A 17,953-nucleotide genomic window follows, 5' to 3' on the forward strand; every position below is an offset into this window, starting at 1 on the left:
AATAATGGAGATCAAATACGGTAGCAGTTGCCATTGGAGCTGCATCAACAAGTTGCTTCTGTCATGTGCAACAGCTACCTTAATATGCTCTCCTGCTTTATGCTTACACTTTTTTTATCCTTGTGATATCTGAGCATTAAATGATGTTAGTGTCAGTAAGCTACTGAATGCTGTTACCAACCCCTGTTTCATGTGTCTTACTCTCGTCTGTATGTAAGATGGGTGGGGTTTTCTTTAGACATAATGTGTTTGGGAGTAATACTCTTTGTATTAGCAGATGTGTAGGAAATACTCTTTATACATACTTCTGTGTAAGACAATGTCATGGTTTAACCCCAGCCAGCAGCCAAGGCCCAAGCAGCCTTGGCTCACTCCCCCACCAGTGGGATCAGGGAGAGAATCAGAAGGATAAAAGCCAGAAGACTCCTGGATTGAGACAAATACAGTTTAATAAGGGAAAGCAAAAGCTGTGCACACCAGCAAAGCAAAACAAGGAATGAATTCAGTGCTTCCCATGGGCCAGCAGGTGTTCAGCCATCCCCAGGAGAGCAGGGCCCCATCACCTGTAATGGTGAATGGGAAGACAAACACCATCGCTCCAAATGTCCCCCCTTCTTTCTTCTTCCCCCAACTTTATATACCGAGCATGATGTCACATGGTCTGGAATGTCCCTTTGGTCAGCTGGGGTCACCTGCCCTGGCTGTGTCACCTTCAAGCCTCCCATGCACCCCCAACTTCCTTGCCAGTGTGGCTGTAAAAAAGTAGAAAAGGTCTTGGCTGTGTGTAAGCCCTGCTCAGCAATAACAAAAACAACTCTATGTTATTAACTCTCTGTTCAGCACAAATCCAAAACATAGTTCTGTACTAGTCACTGTGAAAAAAATAAACTCTAAACCAACTGAAACCATCACAGACATTCCTAAGCCTGAAAATATAAAACAAATTGCCACAAGAGCTGTAGCCATACCGTGGCTCTCATGGCCCTGCCACTTCCACAATAAATGGACAGTAAGGAACAATAGAGAGAAGTGGGAACACATCAGGATAGAAGTTACCACTGTATAAACATACTTTTTCACTCAGCAGGGCCCAAAGAGACCACAGTGTCAGCCAGGCAAGACTGTGGTACGGTGCTGGTGCAGAAGTGCCTAATGCCCTCTGTCCCAGTCCATTAGCATAATATATTTGCAGTGTTGAGTGGGTATTTCTGGGAAGGAAATCTGCATTGAAGTGCAGTAACACAGATTATAAGTTCTCATTGGGCCTTCCATAACCAAATCAAACACAGCCTTCAGTGTTGGAGACGGTAAAGATAAAAGCTTTATGTTTGTAAATAAAAGGCCTGTCTTGTGCTTTTTGGAAGGTGTTCATTGTCATTAACATTTAAGAACATTGTCCTGTACATTTAGTCTGTTAAATAAGAGAGCACTGGGAGCAGAGAGGTGGAGCATGCTGACAAGTGAAATTCTGTTTGGCTTCTCAAATAGCAGATCCCTTTAATGCAGTCCATGTGTTCAGTGTTTCTTGCCTTTAAGTGGTAGAGTTTTCATACTGGGGGAAGTAATGGTTTGCAAATAACTTTTATTTTGCAATTCAGTACTAAGATGCACGTGTAGAATTAGCTAGAAAGAACTCATTGCCTTTGCACAGGGAACAGAAAACTGTAGTATTGGGGGTGTCTAGTTTTGGTTTTATTTCAGTGCTCATTTACTCAATGACACAATAACCCTCTTTGTACATACACTTCATGCATGAATGGAAGTGTGAACAGAACCAAAAGCAGGTGTTGTGTTACAGAGGGGAAAGTTAAAACAATATTTATAGGCTATTCATTTATTATTTGAGTTACTTGAAGTTGTTCCATAAGATAGAAGTTGAAGTAGAAAACAGCAAAGTCTACCTTTATCTAGAGGATTGGTCTCAGCCTTGCTTCAAAGTGCACAATTAAACAGATGTTCACAGGAGATTGTTTTTTTTCTATTAATTTTTAGCTTAGAGTCTGATTCTGCCCCTTTGTAGTGCCTTATTCAAGCTTTAAAACTAACTGTGGGTACTCTCCATGAGCTTCTGTGCAATGTAACTATTTGGCATGCAAAGTACTCCTCAGGACTGTGAAATTCGGTCCATTGGTGTTGTAGGAGAAGAATGACAGCTCACAGACTTGTGCCTGTAAATGTCAGTGATGGATAAGCATGACAAGCCAGTTAATGGATTTGATGTCTTTGCTTGTCCACCACTAACTGTTCAGTATGGAAATACATGAGGTGGGTGGTACTTCAGTTTGTTCTTTCTTGTTTGTAACACCCCTTCAGCTTGTTCAGTGAATGTATGTGCCAGACTGAACCTCTTCAGCCAATGACAATGTGGGAAATAGATAAGTGAAATTTTGTCTGATACATATGACTGCAACATGGATAGGAACTTCATTAGAACCAATTAACTCAACTAACAGCATCAATTCTTTTTTTCTTTTTCTCCCCTCTGCTTTTCTTTTCATGGAAAGGGGTGTGTTTAAAGTGCTGATTTGGCCAGAAATTTGACTAAAAATGGTATTCATTTACCTATAATTTTGGAAGTCAGATATGGAGAATTAAGGTTTTCTGTAGGTTGGTTCAGGGGGACAAGGACACCTTTAAGAAAACAGTACATTCAAACTATTTCTCTTTCATGAATTAATGTTTCATTTTCAAGTGAAAAATTGTTTCATTACTGGTATGATGTCAGAGATGTGACTCCATGTAAAATTTACAGCCTGATAGTGGTAAAAAGGCTTCCTGACACATGGATTTGTAAATTGGGTGTGTTAGGCAGGAACCATAAGGGAAAAAAATGATGGAACCTTCTCTTGTCACTTACCCCTTTGGTTTTCTGGTAGAAACAGTTGTTTTAAGATATAGCAAGGCTCAAGAGGGGACAAGCCATCTTTTCCAAGAAGTAGCTTTTAGATTCTGAGAAGTACACTGACTTTACTTAATGATGTGAAGAGAGGAATAATTCTCTACGTTTTATATAACTTCCCAGTATAACATTACATTTAAAGGATTGTTTGGAAAGCTGGTTAGGACTGTAGCACATTATTTTTTAAAATCCTGTTTCTATGTGCTCTGATTTCCATGACACTGTTCTTTAGGGGCAGCACATTTGTTATAGGAGGCTAAATTGTTTCCTTTTGCAAAGCCTTACAGGCTCTGAAACTCCCACTGGCTGCTGTCCAGAAAGAAAGATTTGTGGGTTCTGCCCAGTGTCTGCAAATGTGTGATGATATTTATATCCATTGAGTTGTTTTCACTGTATCTAGATCTGGTAAAACGCTTGTGGCTTTACTGCAGCTGGGAGACTTGTGGTAAAGACTGAGAACTTTGAAATTAAGTTTTATGCTTGAAGAGATGTTCTGACTTCCACTGCATCCGTGATTTCTGGGTGGGAAGGAGGATCAGCCTAGGTACACGTCAGCCTTCGCAGAGAGGGGCAAAGTCAGCAAACCTTTAATGAAGTAAAACTTCCTTTTTGTTTTCTTTTTTTTTTTTTTTAGCACTAAGACTGTTTAAGTGTGGACAAAAGCAGAATGTTGTCTCAACTGTGACTTCAAAAGTGATTCGCAATTTTTTTATTGTTAGTCCTTAAAATCCAGTTCATTGTGCACAGCTGTAAGGTTTGTTGATTCAAAAGTCTTCCACATTAGGACTTCTGAAAGAAAAAACTGCCTATTTCTTTTCTTATATTTTTTCTAAACTGGTGAGAACAAAAAGAAGGGCAGATGTTTCACTTCTGTGTATACTTTCATGTCTTCTTTCTCGTTTCCTCTTCAAGAGGATTCCACTAAGGGAAGAAAGGCCAGTGACAAAATCTCTTTGTTCTGGGAAGCATTTCCAAGCATAAAACCAATACCAATGTGATGCTTTTATAGAAAAAGTTTTGCTTAAATTGTTGATGATTCACTTGATCTTTGGAAATATTTTCATGCTATTTACTACTTCCTCCAGATTCAGCTTAATTGAATGGTTCTTTGAGATTTTCCACATGGTGTTCCATTTCCCTTTCCTTCGTTTCCCACTTGATATATCATAGAGAAAGTGGCCCCTTGAAACTTTGCCACCTTTGAGTTTGAAAATCCCCAGTGTAATCTGTGGATAAGGGTACTGTGCAGGCTTGACCTTGTTCCTGGTTTTGCCCTGTTTTCTGTGTAGTCTTAAAAAATAGCAGTGGTCAGTCCATCTGCAGGTTTCCTACTTTCTGTAACAAGACATATGGCTACCTTAATATCTCCTGATTTCCATTTTTATTTGAAGTTAATGAAGACTGACATTGAGATCCTTAGAAAGATGCTTGTATATGGAAATAATTTTCTTCTAATATTTTCTTCCAACTGAACACTTTTCAAATGGATTTATGGCATTAGGTCTAGAAATAAGTTGTATTGGATGAAGCATATGTAGCATAAGACTTACTGGCTCAGTTCACTAAGTATGTGTGACTGTAACTGGCTGAAGATCCAAGTACTAGTGAAAGGATGTGGTAAATTTTCCTTGGAGCTGGCAAAAGTTCCCGTATTTGGAACTTTTAAAAACAACTAGGTTGGTATACTGGAAAACATACTGCAGAGAAGATGGTGCTTTATTTGTAGAAAAACAGGCTGTTTTTTCCTGAAGGCTTCTCTGTGTACAGCTGGTGAAGTAGTAAATGATAGTAATTCTAATTCTGCTCATTTTGTCTGTTTTGTTGGATGTGGCCTAGGGTATGACGGAAGCCCTCAGTCTCATGCCAGTGAGAATGGTGACTGACGTTTCCTTGTTTAGCTTCTCTTGTTAAGTGCAGAGCAAGACTTCCAAGGGTGTAGCTAAGAAAATACCGATGTTGTAAATTTTTTTTTTCCCTAGATGAAAAGTTGCAGCAGATGAATGCTGCATGCTGCTGACTAGATGATGTTTTAGGCTGTGGACTGTAGGTTGATTTTTGCGCAAGGAATGGCATGGGACTTCCCCACACTTGCAGCATCACTGGTTTTCCAGCTGTACAGCATGTCTTGTGTACAGAAGGTAAATTAGAGCTGGAATGGCCTCTGCTGAGCTTGGCCATCACTGGGCAGAGCCGCGTGCTGCCCTGTCAGCTGTGTCTGTCAGCGTGAGCGCGCACGGTGCCACGCAGTCACTTTGAAACATGCACCACAGGCTTATGGCTGGGACTTCCTTTTAGCTGCAGATTCATAACCTGCTCCTCTCTAGCCTGAGGTTCTGGGACATCCTCCTGCAGCAAGTGTGGCTGAGAGGGCATCTAGAGGAACCGACCTCGTCCTGTAGGGAGCCTGACCTCATCTCACAAAGGGTTTCAAGTGGGCTTGGGTCACGTGCATGACAGTGATCAGATGTGTGGGTGCAGATGGGCACAGCTGTGATTAACTCAGGGTGGTACCTGCAACACCTGGATATTTGTACTTTAGGGCCCTCAGGCTGAGAGCTTGCTGAGGAGCCTGCTCCAGAGCTCTGTGTGCTCGTGTGACGTTTGCATTGAGGCCTTTGGAGCCACTGGTTTTGCTCAGCTCTGGAACTAGAAGGGCTCTTTCTTCATTTACATTTTGCTTTGTTCATCCTTAGAAATGGCAGATACAAGTCATGTAGAATTTGATGTAGAAATTGATTTAATCAAATTGAATCTCCTAGGAAATTTGTCCTGCAGTTAAAGCTACTTTCTTTTGCTTGATAGAGTTGAATTAAGTGTTCTGGAAGGAATTAAAGGTCTGAACTATTGACCACTGGAGTTGTCTGTGGTTCTGGCCTAGGAAAACATTACTAAGACAACAGCTGAGATTTAAGTATAGTATAGTATTGTATTGTATTTGGGGGGGGGGGGGGAGGGGGGGGGTGGGTGGTTAATGTAAGAATAAATGTTTAAAAAGTGTTTCTACTTTTGTCAATCTTGTGTAAACCAGGACCACTTCATATTACTGATTACTATGTTATCAGTTTTATCAGTTTTGACCTGGGAGGAAGTGGATGAGTAAAATAAGTAGTAGAACAGTTCACAGCTATTTTTGTGGCAGAACTTGCTGGTGTTTGTTGTTTTTGGGAGACTGCAAGCCTCAATGCAGTCTATACTATACCAAAAGTAAAGGTGAAACGTCATTATTGTTAGAAGTAACATGGATTAATACTGAGTTGAGTGAATTTATGAAACATGTGCCTGTGTAGGTAGGGTTTCAAAGGGGTAGAAAATAAAGGAAAAAATATTATGAGGTGATGTTTTCATCTCTGCAGCAGGAGCAGAGCTGTACTCCCATGAAGGGTGGTGTGGGTGTGCGGTATTTCTCTCCTGCTGTTGTTGTCGTGCTGTGTCACTGAGCCCCAGCTTCCTAAAAGTCATCACAGGAAGCTAGTGCATCACCTTGTTCTGTATGCCCATCCTGCCAAGGGATCACCAAGTTCACTGGTCATTTTTAACCTGGAGCTTTGGAAAACACCCCGGTGTCACACATTGCAATAATGCCACTCTTTGATGTTTATACTAGCTGCTTTTCCTTTTTAATAATGAGAACAGGAGGAAATGTGTGAAATCAGCTGCACGGCAGAAAGAATTCATTAAAGCGAATAAATTGAATTCTGCTCAAGTTTCAAGCTTCTGGGTTGGAGTTACAAAGCAGTAATCATCTTCTAGCTGTTTTTAATTATTTATTTTGTTCAGTTTCCTTGTCCATGAAACTGATGGATTAGTCTAAGAAAATGAGCAATGCTATTGAGCTTTGAGCAGTGTAAACATCAACAAGTACCTTTTTGTTGTAGGCTCTGATGTGTTTGTCAAGTTCAAAGGGGGAGAGAGTGAATGAATCAGGATGTTATATTGGGTCTGTGTGGCACATGATTTTTTTTCAGACTTCCCATGACTACACAGTAGTCCCAGATATCTCTGTTTCCTCCAAGGCATTCTGGGAAGGGAAAGCTCCCAAGCCCATGCAGTTTACTGAACTACTTAGCTGAGGTGAATTTGAGCTTTACCTTCCACATATTTTAGTCCTTATCCACATGGAAAGGGTAATTTTTTTTTTTTTTTTACATAGGAATGGATGGCTTGAGCTGCATTTATGTAGTTTTTCTATAACATAATGTGTGTACCTAAGCAGATGTAAGTGTGGCAGATGTAAGACTTGTGTTACTGATGACTGGAAAGCATGTTTGTACTGATTCCAGAAGTGAGTGACAGAAAAACTTAAAATAAGATTTTTCTGTCCATTATTGAAAATAAAAAAAACTAAAGAAAATGCTATCCAGATATCCATTGGTGCAAGTGAGGTCAGGCATATTCAGAAACACATGTCGTTAACAGATTCTAAAGGGAATAGCTGGAGGTGCCCTCCAGCATCCCTAGATTCATGACTGTAGCTAGAAAGGGCATTTAAGAGGAGTAGCTCAGCCACCTTCTAAAGTATCACGTACTTGCCTGCTGCCACTATAAGGGACAGGGTGCTGGATTAGATAAACCATTGCTCTGACCCAGCTGTGAAGAGAAATTACTTACTTGTGCACAGCATGCAGTAGGCAGAGTTGCATTGGAGCTCTCTGCTGAGTGCTCACTGAAGGCCTTTTGAAGCAGAACAGGCATGTCCAGTGTGTTGTCCCTCTGTTCGTTTGAGTTGTACAGCGTAGGATGTGCAGCACAGTCTTGATTTGTGAATAGAGTTTATGGGCACTAAGATAACACAAATGATACCGGTGGTGCATGGATCTGGGCACTGGGCTGCTGGAAGGGTCAGTGTGGTGGGAGCAAGATCTACTGCAGACATAAAGGGACCTGAGAGGGAAGAGTGAAGAGTCTGGTTGTAATCATTAGAGTGCTGTCTTGAAATAACAGCCCTAGCTCCTGCTCAGACTGGTATTCTATGCAAATGGACATTTTTGTAATTAACATTTGTATATAAGCTGGTGTGTGTGTTCAAGAAGAGTAGAGGCCAGAGAGGGACAGAAGGGTATAGAGAGTCTGGATTACATCTCTAAGCCATATTTTGATTCGGAGAACATTTTCATTTTGAAGTGAGAATTTTAGGTTTGAATCCAGCTAGTGTAAGCAGATGCTTGTAATCAGCTTCTGGGATAGACATCTGCCTTCTGGCCATACAGGGATCAGTACCTGCTGCTGGATTGGGATTACTTGACTGAGATCCACAGGGCATTAGCAGCAGCCTGAACAAACCACATTGTCTCATTCTGGTTTTGTGTTAGATTTGAATACAGTGTTTGATTTAGTTCAGTGTTCTTGCTGCATTTATGTATAACACAAGCAGTTATGTAAAAATTGTATCTAATCCTATATTGTGTTACAAGATGGATATGGACTGAAGTATTGCTATACAGGTGATCTTTTCCAAATTTTTCCTGGTTGTTTTCAGTAATTTTTTTGGATTTGGCAGTTCTGCTAGCAGTTGGTTTTAAGAGTTTCTGTAGCTGTACCAGGAAAATGCAGACACTTCCTAGGAAACAGATAGGCCCACCTGAGGTTGGTGTTGAGCTACAGACTTAATATGTTAAGTAGACAGGATGTCATTGTCTATGTGAACTAGATGCTTAGAAAAATTTTCCCTTCAAAATAGAAAGATCTAAAATCTAGAAGTGACCATCAATATTTTTTTTTGTGTCTCCCAGAAAGTGCAATTAAAAAGTGACAAGGAAAACATTTCAACTGCTACTAAGTATTTTTCTCCCTATTGGTTTCCAAATTCTAATCAAGCATTTGTATAATGTGATGTGATTAGCTTTGAGAAGCTGTTGAGAAGAGTATGTCAGCATGCCCAGTATAGCACTATATGCATTACATTTTCAATCCTGTTTCTCTGGAACCACTCACATTGCTCAAAACCACTCCCTAGACTCAAATTCTGGCAGAATTAACTTAATCCTCTGTCCTTCCATAGTAGATAGAAATTGTCCAGTGCCCTAAATATCTGCTGGTCTCTCTCCACTGTATATTTTTTGTCAGTTCTTTTCTTCACCTTGATGCTCTGTTACCATGAGGCATTTGATGTTTTATTGTTTATTTTTTCATAAAAGCCAGCTGGTGAACTTTACTCAGTTGCTTTTGGGCAGTTTTTTATGAGGTAAATATAAATTATAAAATAAATCTCCAAAGTACAGTTCATTGTAGAAGAATAAATAATTTCTCTGTTGTTAATTTTGGTTCTTTACACTCTTTTACTATTGTCCCTCCTCCTAGGCTTTGTTATTTAAAGAAGCTCTGTAATTACTTCTTTAAGTCTTTCATCCATCTCTTCAGTCATTAAAACTTTTTCTTTTTTTTAGAACTTTTTCCTGACAAGTTGTCACTGTCCTTTTCAGAATACCTGGGACTGGGTGTGCTCCCTGTTTGAAGGCAACTTCCTTTGTGCTACAGTCATTCTGAAGTGCCGGCATTGCTGGGTATCAGGTTATGAATTTGCCAAATAATCCAGGAGAGAGTGAATGGGGCTGGGACACTGTTTGGAGGAGCAGTCTTCACAGAAATAGTTAGTAGAAAAGTATAGTGGGACAAGAGATCTTGGCATAGAATTCTGGAGAGTACTACATGGTTTAAAGTCAGTTTTTATGAAGAAAGATGAAGCCAAGGCCCAGACTAGTTGCTATGGTTAAAGTTTTTATTTTAAGGTTTTTTTTACACAGATAGTTGTTAAAGTTGCTGAATTTTCTTTACTTATATTGTCCTTGCTGTAAAATATATGGCTTTTGGCGTTTTGTGATAGCAGTTGGGAAACATGCATGTTCTTGAAAAGCAGCTTTCTTCTTACATCAGGTGTTGCTATACTTCAGTGACACTATAGAACTTATGTTTGCCCTCAAGAGTCATCTTTTAACATCCAGGTGTTAAAAAATACAAAATATATATTTATTTTAGGTTGTAATTCCATAATGTCATTCATTGAACAGCTTTACTGGAAAAATCACTGCCATTCTCTCTCTTCACAAGGTGCTTATGTTTTCTCTGCCTTCAAGAGAATAGTGCTGTTGATCTTCCATTTGCCATCAGCATCACATTACACTCTTGTAAAATGTTAGTAGAAATCCAGCCTACATGAAGCCTATGGAGTTAGGTTGTATAGTTTACTTTTTTGGAATGAAAGACGTTTAGAAATTAAGATATCAGTATAACAGCCCTTGGCATGCTGTGTGTTTTAATCCAAAGATGTTTCCTTAACTACTACTTCAGATACCAAAATACTTTTTAAAAGTGCTCTCTCTTTCCATCTGGTGACAATGATTACCCTGGACTTACCCTGTGTGTAACAACCACAGATAACATGTGTGGTTTGTTAAAATTGAGAAATACCCATCCTTAATTCATGCACATATGCTTTAAGGGCAAGACCCACAGAACAGGGCAGTCAGCAGAGAAGAGTTCAGTGACCTTCCTCTCCCCTTCCTTCACAGAGCACTGCTGGATGTGTGTATTGGCAGAGATTCAACAGCTTGATCTTGCTGGGGTTTTGTTTTTAGTGCGGTTTTCTGGGTTGTTTTGGTGGGGGTTTTTTTCCCCTGTTCTTCAGAACCCTGCCAGGTTTTATGATGTCTATGTTGCTTTGTCCACTGGTTTAAAATGTTATAGTAGCTAAGTCTGATGACTTCAGAAAAGCTGTATGTGTCATAACAAACTGAGTTGTGTACCATTCCTGTATAAGTTGCTTTTTAAACTGTTTAGGCTCATGGCTGACTGATCAGTCATTAAATCTTCTAATCTTGCCCAGTGAGATTTGGAGAAACTAGAAACTATTTGTGCAAGCAGAAAAAAAACCCCAACCAGTGCAGATGTGGATGCTATTTTTTCTTTATTGAAATCAGACAAATATATTATCTCTCAGGACATTAGCAATATATTTTTCACCTCTCCTTCGGAATTAATAGATGCAAAAGAAAACCTGCTGCTTTTGAATATGTGACCTTAACAGACTGATACTCTGATGAGTTTTCTTTCTTTTATTAGTATCATATAGATTTAGTTAGGTTGGCATTTTTGTCTGGATACTTAGTGTTCCTGTGTAAATTTTGGTTTATGAAAGGAAAGCAATGGAGAACTCAATTGTTTGTCTAAATTCTTTATTGCAAAATTATAAGATACTGAGCAAATTATTAAGACTAAGTAAATAAATGTTATTTTAATATATGTTCCCTGAAATGGGAAACAGAGTACTATCCAGCTTGCCTTTGTGTAATTGTTTTGATGCTATTTGTGCAAACAAGGGTTAGGTTTGCTTTTTTTGTTCAGCCACAGCTGAAATATGATTTAAAATTGCTCAGTGAGTTGGTATATTGAATTAAAAATATCTAAAGGTGCCATTTCATTGTATGACTCTATGCTAAATGTGTGTTCCTTGAAATAAAAGAATATAGGGTGGCACCGTGAAAATGTACCTGGGGGGTCCTGCTTGGTGACAAATTAAAATGAGTCAGCAGTGCCCTGGCAGCCAGGAGAGCCAACCCTGTCCTGGGGTGCATCAGGCTCAGCATCACAGCCAGGCAAGGGAGGGGACTGTCCCTTCTGCTCTGCTCTGGGGTGGCCTCACCTCAAGTGCTGGGGGCAGTTCTGGGTGACACAATATAAAAAAAGGCATTAAGCAATTACAGAGTGTGCAAAGAAGGGCCACGAGGATGGTGAAGGGTCTGGAGTGAAAGCCATGTAAGGAGCGGCTGAGATCACCTGGTCTGTTCAGCCTGCAGGAGATTGAGGGGAGACCTCATTGTGGCCTTTAGCATCCTCACAAGGGGAAGCATCAGAGCAGAGGCTGATCTCTCCTCTCTGGTCACCAGTGACAGGACCTGAGGGAACGGCCTGAAGCTGTGTCAGGAGAGGTTTAGGAGAAGACTCTTCACCTAGAGAGTGACACTGGAACCAACCTAGAGGTTGGACACTGGAACAGGCTCCCCAGGGAAGTGGTCACAGCTCCAAACCTGACAGAGTTCAAGAAGTGTTTGGACAATTCTCTTGGGCACAAGGTGTGATTGTTGGGGTGTCCTTTGTAGTTCCAAGAATTGGACTTTGATGATCCTTGTGAGTTCCTTCCAGCTCAAGATATTCTATGACTGATATCCAGTCCTGAACCTATTTTTAACTTGGAGTTCAGAATGAAAACATTCCAGGTTGTTAGGGGAAAGCAAGTCTGCCTTCACCTTATGGCTTCCTTTAAAGATGTTTGTGCTTGAAAATCTGCATATATTAAATGTGAAACAATGTATATGCTGTAGTGTTTGGCTTTTTTTCCAGTGGGTAACCTTTGAAACGTAATTCCTCAATGTAGCAAACCTGCTGTTAAGCATTGTAGTTCATCTATTAAGTTTTATAAAAAAACCCTTTCACTTTTCACAGCTCTTATTAGAACTAATGTAAGGCTCGCAGCAGTGTCCTAGCTTGGGTCCTGCATGTAGTTGTTCACTCCCCCTCTGTTAAACTGTTATGCTAAGATGAATTATTTTTTCTGCTAATAACTATATATAATGTCAGTTTATGATTTTAGGGTCATATCTACTCAGAAAAAGAAATCAGTGCTATAAATTTCATGTGTCCTTTGAGGCTTCAGAGCTGATATTCACAGGAGCGTGAATTATCAGAATGGGGATGGTAAAGTCACTGATTATCCCAAGGGCTGAAATCTCTGCTTTCTTTACCTCTAACGGAATGACAGACTCAGAGGCATTGCAAAATTTCCCTCTCCCTTATACAAACTTGCTTTTATTGACTTTTGAAATTGTGACCAGTTCTGTAGGAGGGCGAGGTTTAGTCTTCAGTTTTGTTTGGTCCCTCGCCTGCTGAAAGCCGCTAACAAGAGCAGTGCTTGGTGCCAATTGCAGTGTTTTGTTTTCTTTTTCTGTGATCCCAAGAAATGTCTAGTACAAACCAGACCATGACCACCCACTCATTTCACATGAGCCATGGATCACTTGCCAGATGGCAAAGGCTAAGGAACATAAGATTTAATATAGCAGATCTGTCTTATTTATTCTGTTTAGCTCAGAATAAGGCACCACCTCCTCTCTTGCCTTACTCACCCTGTCCTTGCAGTCAAGGGGTGAGTAGACAAATACTCCCATGACAACTGTGGAACTGTTTATATTCTGAGGTATGAGATTTTATTGTCCTTATCTGAGTTTGCATAAATATGGTGTTAGTTTTGGTTAATCATCTCTTTCCTAAAAGAACACTGTATTATAATGTTACATATAATGTTGTCCCAGGCTGAGTTCTAGCAAATAAAAATGCCCAAAAAAAACCTTTTCAGGCCTCCAGTGAAGGGACATATTTCTGTTGCTGTACAAGAAATTTATTGAAAAATTAGGGTTTAAGTAATGCATTTTGAGTTTGCCACACATGTCACTTCGTTAGTGATAATTTATGAATGTGAATTGACTACAAATACATACAAATTCATCAAAGTACAACTTCTGTCCAAGGTGAACAAAATGCATAAGGTAGGGCTGAAATCTTGCTGGATAAGATCATTTCAGTAGATGATAATGCTGATGCAAGAAGACTCCATTTTGAATTCAGTCACTCTTAACATATGGTTAAAGTCTATACTTTAGGTCTCTTTAAATCATGTTCTCTGGCAAGACCTTAGTATTTTTGCTTTGCATCTGGAAAATATAGAGAAGCAGAGTTAACACAGGCCTGGTGCATTATAAACCTTACACATTTCAGTCACCCTGATTTTTGCAGTTCACATTTCTTAGGGGAGAGTTGAGTATGTCTTTCTAATTTCCTGATGCTTGCCAAAAATAGATGAAAAGAAGGGAAATTCTGAAATTATTTCAAATAATCATTTCTTTTACTATTACAGTTGTCTTAACTGTTGTAAATGAAGGATTTTAATTTGTTGGAAGAATGGAAGGAAAGAGCAGTGTGTGATAAGTTCACAGTGACCTGAGATTTTTGTCTGGAGGCTTTTTGTAAAGAACAGTGTGTCCCTTTTCCTTACCTGTGTGGCAGCTTCACAGTTTCTAACACTGTGGAGATGTCTGTATCCTAGTGATAATGTAGAGTGTTATGAACTTGAAATCAAAGCTTGGACATGTTTCCCAAAGGAGGAGGTGGAGTGTGTGACACATTCATGTGGGATTTTTCACTGGTCTAACTTGCCCTACAAAAAGGCCATTTGATAATTATAGTTGCTGTGCTAGTCTCATCATTATTTCTACACAGAAGGAACGTGAGTGATGTCCTCTGGAGCTGTTTAAAATGCAGATAAAATTTGGAATATCTTTGCCTGATAGGAATAGTTACAGTAGAAGTTGCCTTTAATTAGCTGAGAGCACTGTTGCAGTTAATGAACCTGTAATTGGTGTTGAATCCAGCCAAGCTTGAAAGCAATCCCATGTTTTGCTTTGGGGGAAGGAACCCCCAGTAAAAAGTGACATCAGACTGTCGGCTGGCTGCTGCTTCTTGCAAGTGTTGCCTTTGCTAAGATCATCTAACTTGATCTAAAGCTGGCTTTCATTTGTGTCAGGAAGGATTGCATGAAACTAAACAGAGGTTGCAAGGTACACAGGACACCTTGCAACTTCTCCTATGTGTCTTGTGTGTGTTCATAGAGAAAAATTTGAAAGGGTCTACAGGGCCTCATATCAATCACCCTGCTCTCCCAAATACAGGATATAAGTCATGTATGTGTGTATCCCAAATACAGGATATAAGTCGTGTATGTATGTACTTGGATCCAAGCATTAATGAGGAGAGGAGATGGGATTGTGCTTTGCTGAATTTAAGGTCATCTTGGAAGAAGGGAATGTTCTCACTGTTGATTCTGTGTCAGGAGCTTGTAGGGGAAGTCTGAGTCAATAAAACAGGTCAGAATTCATCCTTCTAGGTCCTCTACAGTGCTTGAAATCACTGTGTAATTTGAGGTGATGAAAATGCCAGGAGCTCCTACATTATAAATTCAGCTTTTCTTGAAGTCTCTAAGCAGACTCTTTCATCAGGGTCATCTATTAAAGAGAAAGATTTAAGGCCCAGTTTAAGTAAATGATCACCACTGATTTTTTCCTGTTAGTAGGTGACCTCATAAAGTCACTGAGTATCTCTTTAGGTGTGATCACAGTGTCCAGTGTTATGGGTGGTTGTTCCATACTCCTGGAATAAACTGATATTCCTAATCTGCTTTTGAGTCTGGGTTTCTCCACCTTTTGTGAGGCTGTGAAGGGTGATCCTGTAATGTCTTTAGGAGGTAGTATTTTGGATTTTGTTAAGGTGATGATCCCTGGCCATTTCAAATGTAATTGAAAGGATATTTGCTCAGTAAACAGGACTACTGTAACTCTAGCTTAATTGGAAGGATGCAAGGAGGAAACAAAGAGTAGGCAAGAAAAACATTTCATTTTCCCAAGTTTAAATTAGGAGTCTTATCAGTGACTGTTCACTCAGCCAAAACATAGTAAACTATACTCCTCTGGTTATTGCCAGGTGTGATAGGTGCCCAGAAATTACAGTCATCTAGTTGTTCTTTCATGTGTGTGAAATTTGTTGCACATATTTGGCAAAAGTTACGAACACCATCATTTATTCAGCAACTGAGGATTTAATGTTTACAGAGGAAGAATTTGGCCAGAGGTAGTTTAACAGCTCTGTGATAAGGTAGAATGGAAAAAAAAAATATTTTGCCCTGTCCCTGCTGTAAATAATCTCTGTGGTGAAGCTCTTGTTGTCTAAGACTATAACAGTGGCAACATTTGGAAACAATGCATTTTGTCTAAAAGTGGAAGAAATTCCCTATATAAATTTTAGGTGTGTTTATACATATTAAAATGGTTTTTAACTTTAAAATGTATATTTAAAAATAGATAAATATGCAAAAGATAGAATGAGGGGGAATATTAAGTAAGAGTTCTGAGCACTGCAAACTTATTATTGTATCAAAGAGAATGGTTTTTTGAGGGAAGCAAATTCTTTTGAGTTTTCTTTACTTGTGCCTAAGTGTGCTTCTTTGTTTCATACATGTTTTCACAGAAGAGTAGCTGAGTGTCAGTCCTCAAAACTGTTGACTTTGTCTTTTTCTCTTCCCATTAAATAATGCAATGCTCCATAGCACCTTTGCAGTTTAAGACACAGGAATTAAGTGTAAAATCTATCATCGTTTGAGTGCCACATCTCTCTTAGAGCATTCATACTTAGAATACCGCCATGTGATTTGCATGGGTGAGCACTAGAATGATGACTAGCATCCTTTTTGTTCTGATACTGGCTATGTCTGTGCTTTAATTACCTTGAGGCTCCAGTAGGCACAGGAGTCAAATACCAGCACCTTCCTTAGCTGCTTATATTGTCTTTTTAGCTGGGCAGGAGAGTCTGGTGCAAGGTGCCTCTCTATAGCAGCAAATGTAAATGTGTCTCATTTACAGCATTTTCCTGATTTTTTCCTCCACACCATGTCAGTATCTAGGGCTGCAGGTAGATGTAGCTTGCTTTGAAGCCTGTTGGGATGTGCTGTGTGTTAGCTTGGTCTTGGCATTGCACCAACATGTTTTCTATTCTGCTTGGACCACAGGCACAGCAGGATTGTGTTCGTCTACAAAAGGTCACAGAGCTGTGCCCTGTAGATCTCTTGGGCTGAATGTAGCATCAGAGATAAATAGCCATTGTCTGTCTGTCTACTGTTCTTACCACAATGTCGAGAGAGAAATAGCAAAGCACTTCAGTATTATCAGTCTGTGGAAAGCCCTAGCTTTACAAATGGTGCAATCCTTGCTTTACAGAGATTTTACTTATGGCAATTTTCTTGCAACTTTTAAACTTCTCTTCATTTTGGTTAATCATTTTCATGTCTTGACTTATTCAATCTCAAGGAAATAGGTTGAGGTCCTGGCTGCATTGCACTAGGTAAGCTGGATAAGCCGGCTTGTTGTTGATGTGTAGAGGAATGGAAACACTGCCAGAAGTATCTAAGCATGCTGGGCTGAGATGTTGGCAGACTGTTGCCAGGGGTTACTGTGGCCCTAGGAGGTGGGCGAATCCTGTAGACTAGGGGAATTCAAAGGTGTACTGGGGCATTCCTCGTTTACTAGGTTGGGTGTTGTGTACAGTAGATAAAGTCCTGGGTCTTTGGGTAACGCTTGTGGCTTGGCTGTGTGTAGGAACACTTGGGCTGTATGGCACCTGAAACAAGAATGTGCCTGGTGCATGTGTTGCCTGAATGAGGTCTGTTTTGGAGATAATGTTTGGGTTTTTGGTGGGAGAGCATGACGTGTAATGTGGATTATCCTACATTTATTTCATGGGCGGTCTGATGGGCAGAGAGTGTGATGCATTACTATACACACCCTGAAAGCAAGAAGTAAACATGCTGGGGGGGGGGGAAGGGGGGGTGGGAATGACGGACGTAGTTAGGTGTTCCTGTAGTTAAATTTTGTAACGACAGCTTTTCAGGCCGTAGATCTCGGAGAGAGGCCGAGTGGGAATTTATGATAGAATTTGTTTTGTTTTTAGGGATGTGTTTCATTCTAGGGGGGTTGGCGGTTGCATCTAACCCTTCCCCTTGTTACGGGGTGTTGCAGCTAGTTGTAGCGGTGGTTGCAGGGTGTGGTTGATTAGTAAGTTTAGGGGTTTCTTTTGTCTCTTTGGTGCTTGTTATGGTTTATTTAGGGGGAATGTTGGTAGTGTTTGTTTATTCGCTGTCATTGGCGGCGGATCCTTATCCAGAGGCTTGGGGTAGTTGAGGTGTTGTTGGTTATGGTCTTGGGATGGGGTTGGTTGTGGTGGTGGGGCTTGTTATGGGGGGACTGTTGGGGTTGTTGGCGGAGGAGGGGACAGTGAATAGTGGGGGTTCGTTGTCGGTTCGGTCGGATTTTAGTGGAGTGTCTGTGTTGTACTCAGAGGGGGTGGGGTTGCTTTTAATTGGGGGGGTGAGGGTTGCTGTTGACTTTATTTGTGGTGTTGGAGCTTGTGCGGGGGTTGTCTCGGGGAGCGATTCGAGCTGTTTAGTGGGAGGGTCAGGAAGCA

At 40.3% G+C, this 17,953-nt stretch overlaps 1 protein-coding gene across 4 annotated transcripts in view; it reads left to right on the forward strand.

Moving 5' to 3' along the window:
• RAD51B (RAD51 paralog B) overlaps positions 1 to 17,953 on the forward strand; it is a 397,721-nt gene that overhangs the window by 143,595 nt on the left and 236,173 nt on the right. The window lies entirely within an intron of this gene.

Source organism: Agelaius tricolor, unplaced genomic scaffold (assembly GCF_023055355.1).
Source record: "Agelaius tricolor isolate 1412-34295 unplaced genomic scaffold, bAgeTri1.0.p SCAF_5, whole genome shotgun sequence".
NCBI lineage: Eukaryota > Metazoa > Chordata > Aves > Passeriformes > Icteridae > Agelaius > Agelaius tricolor.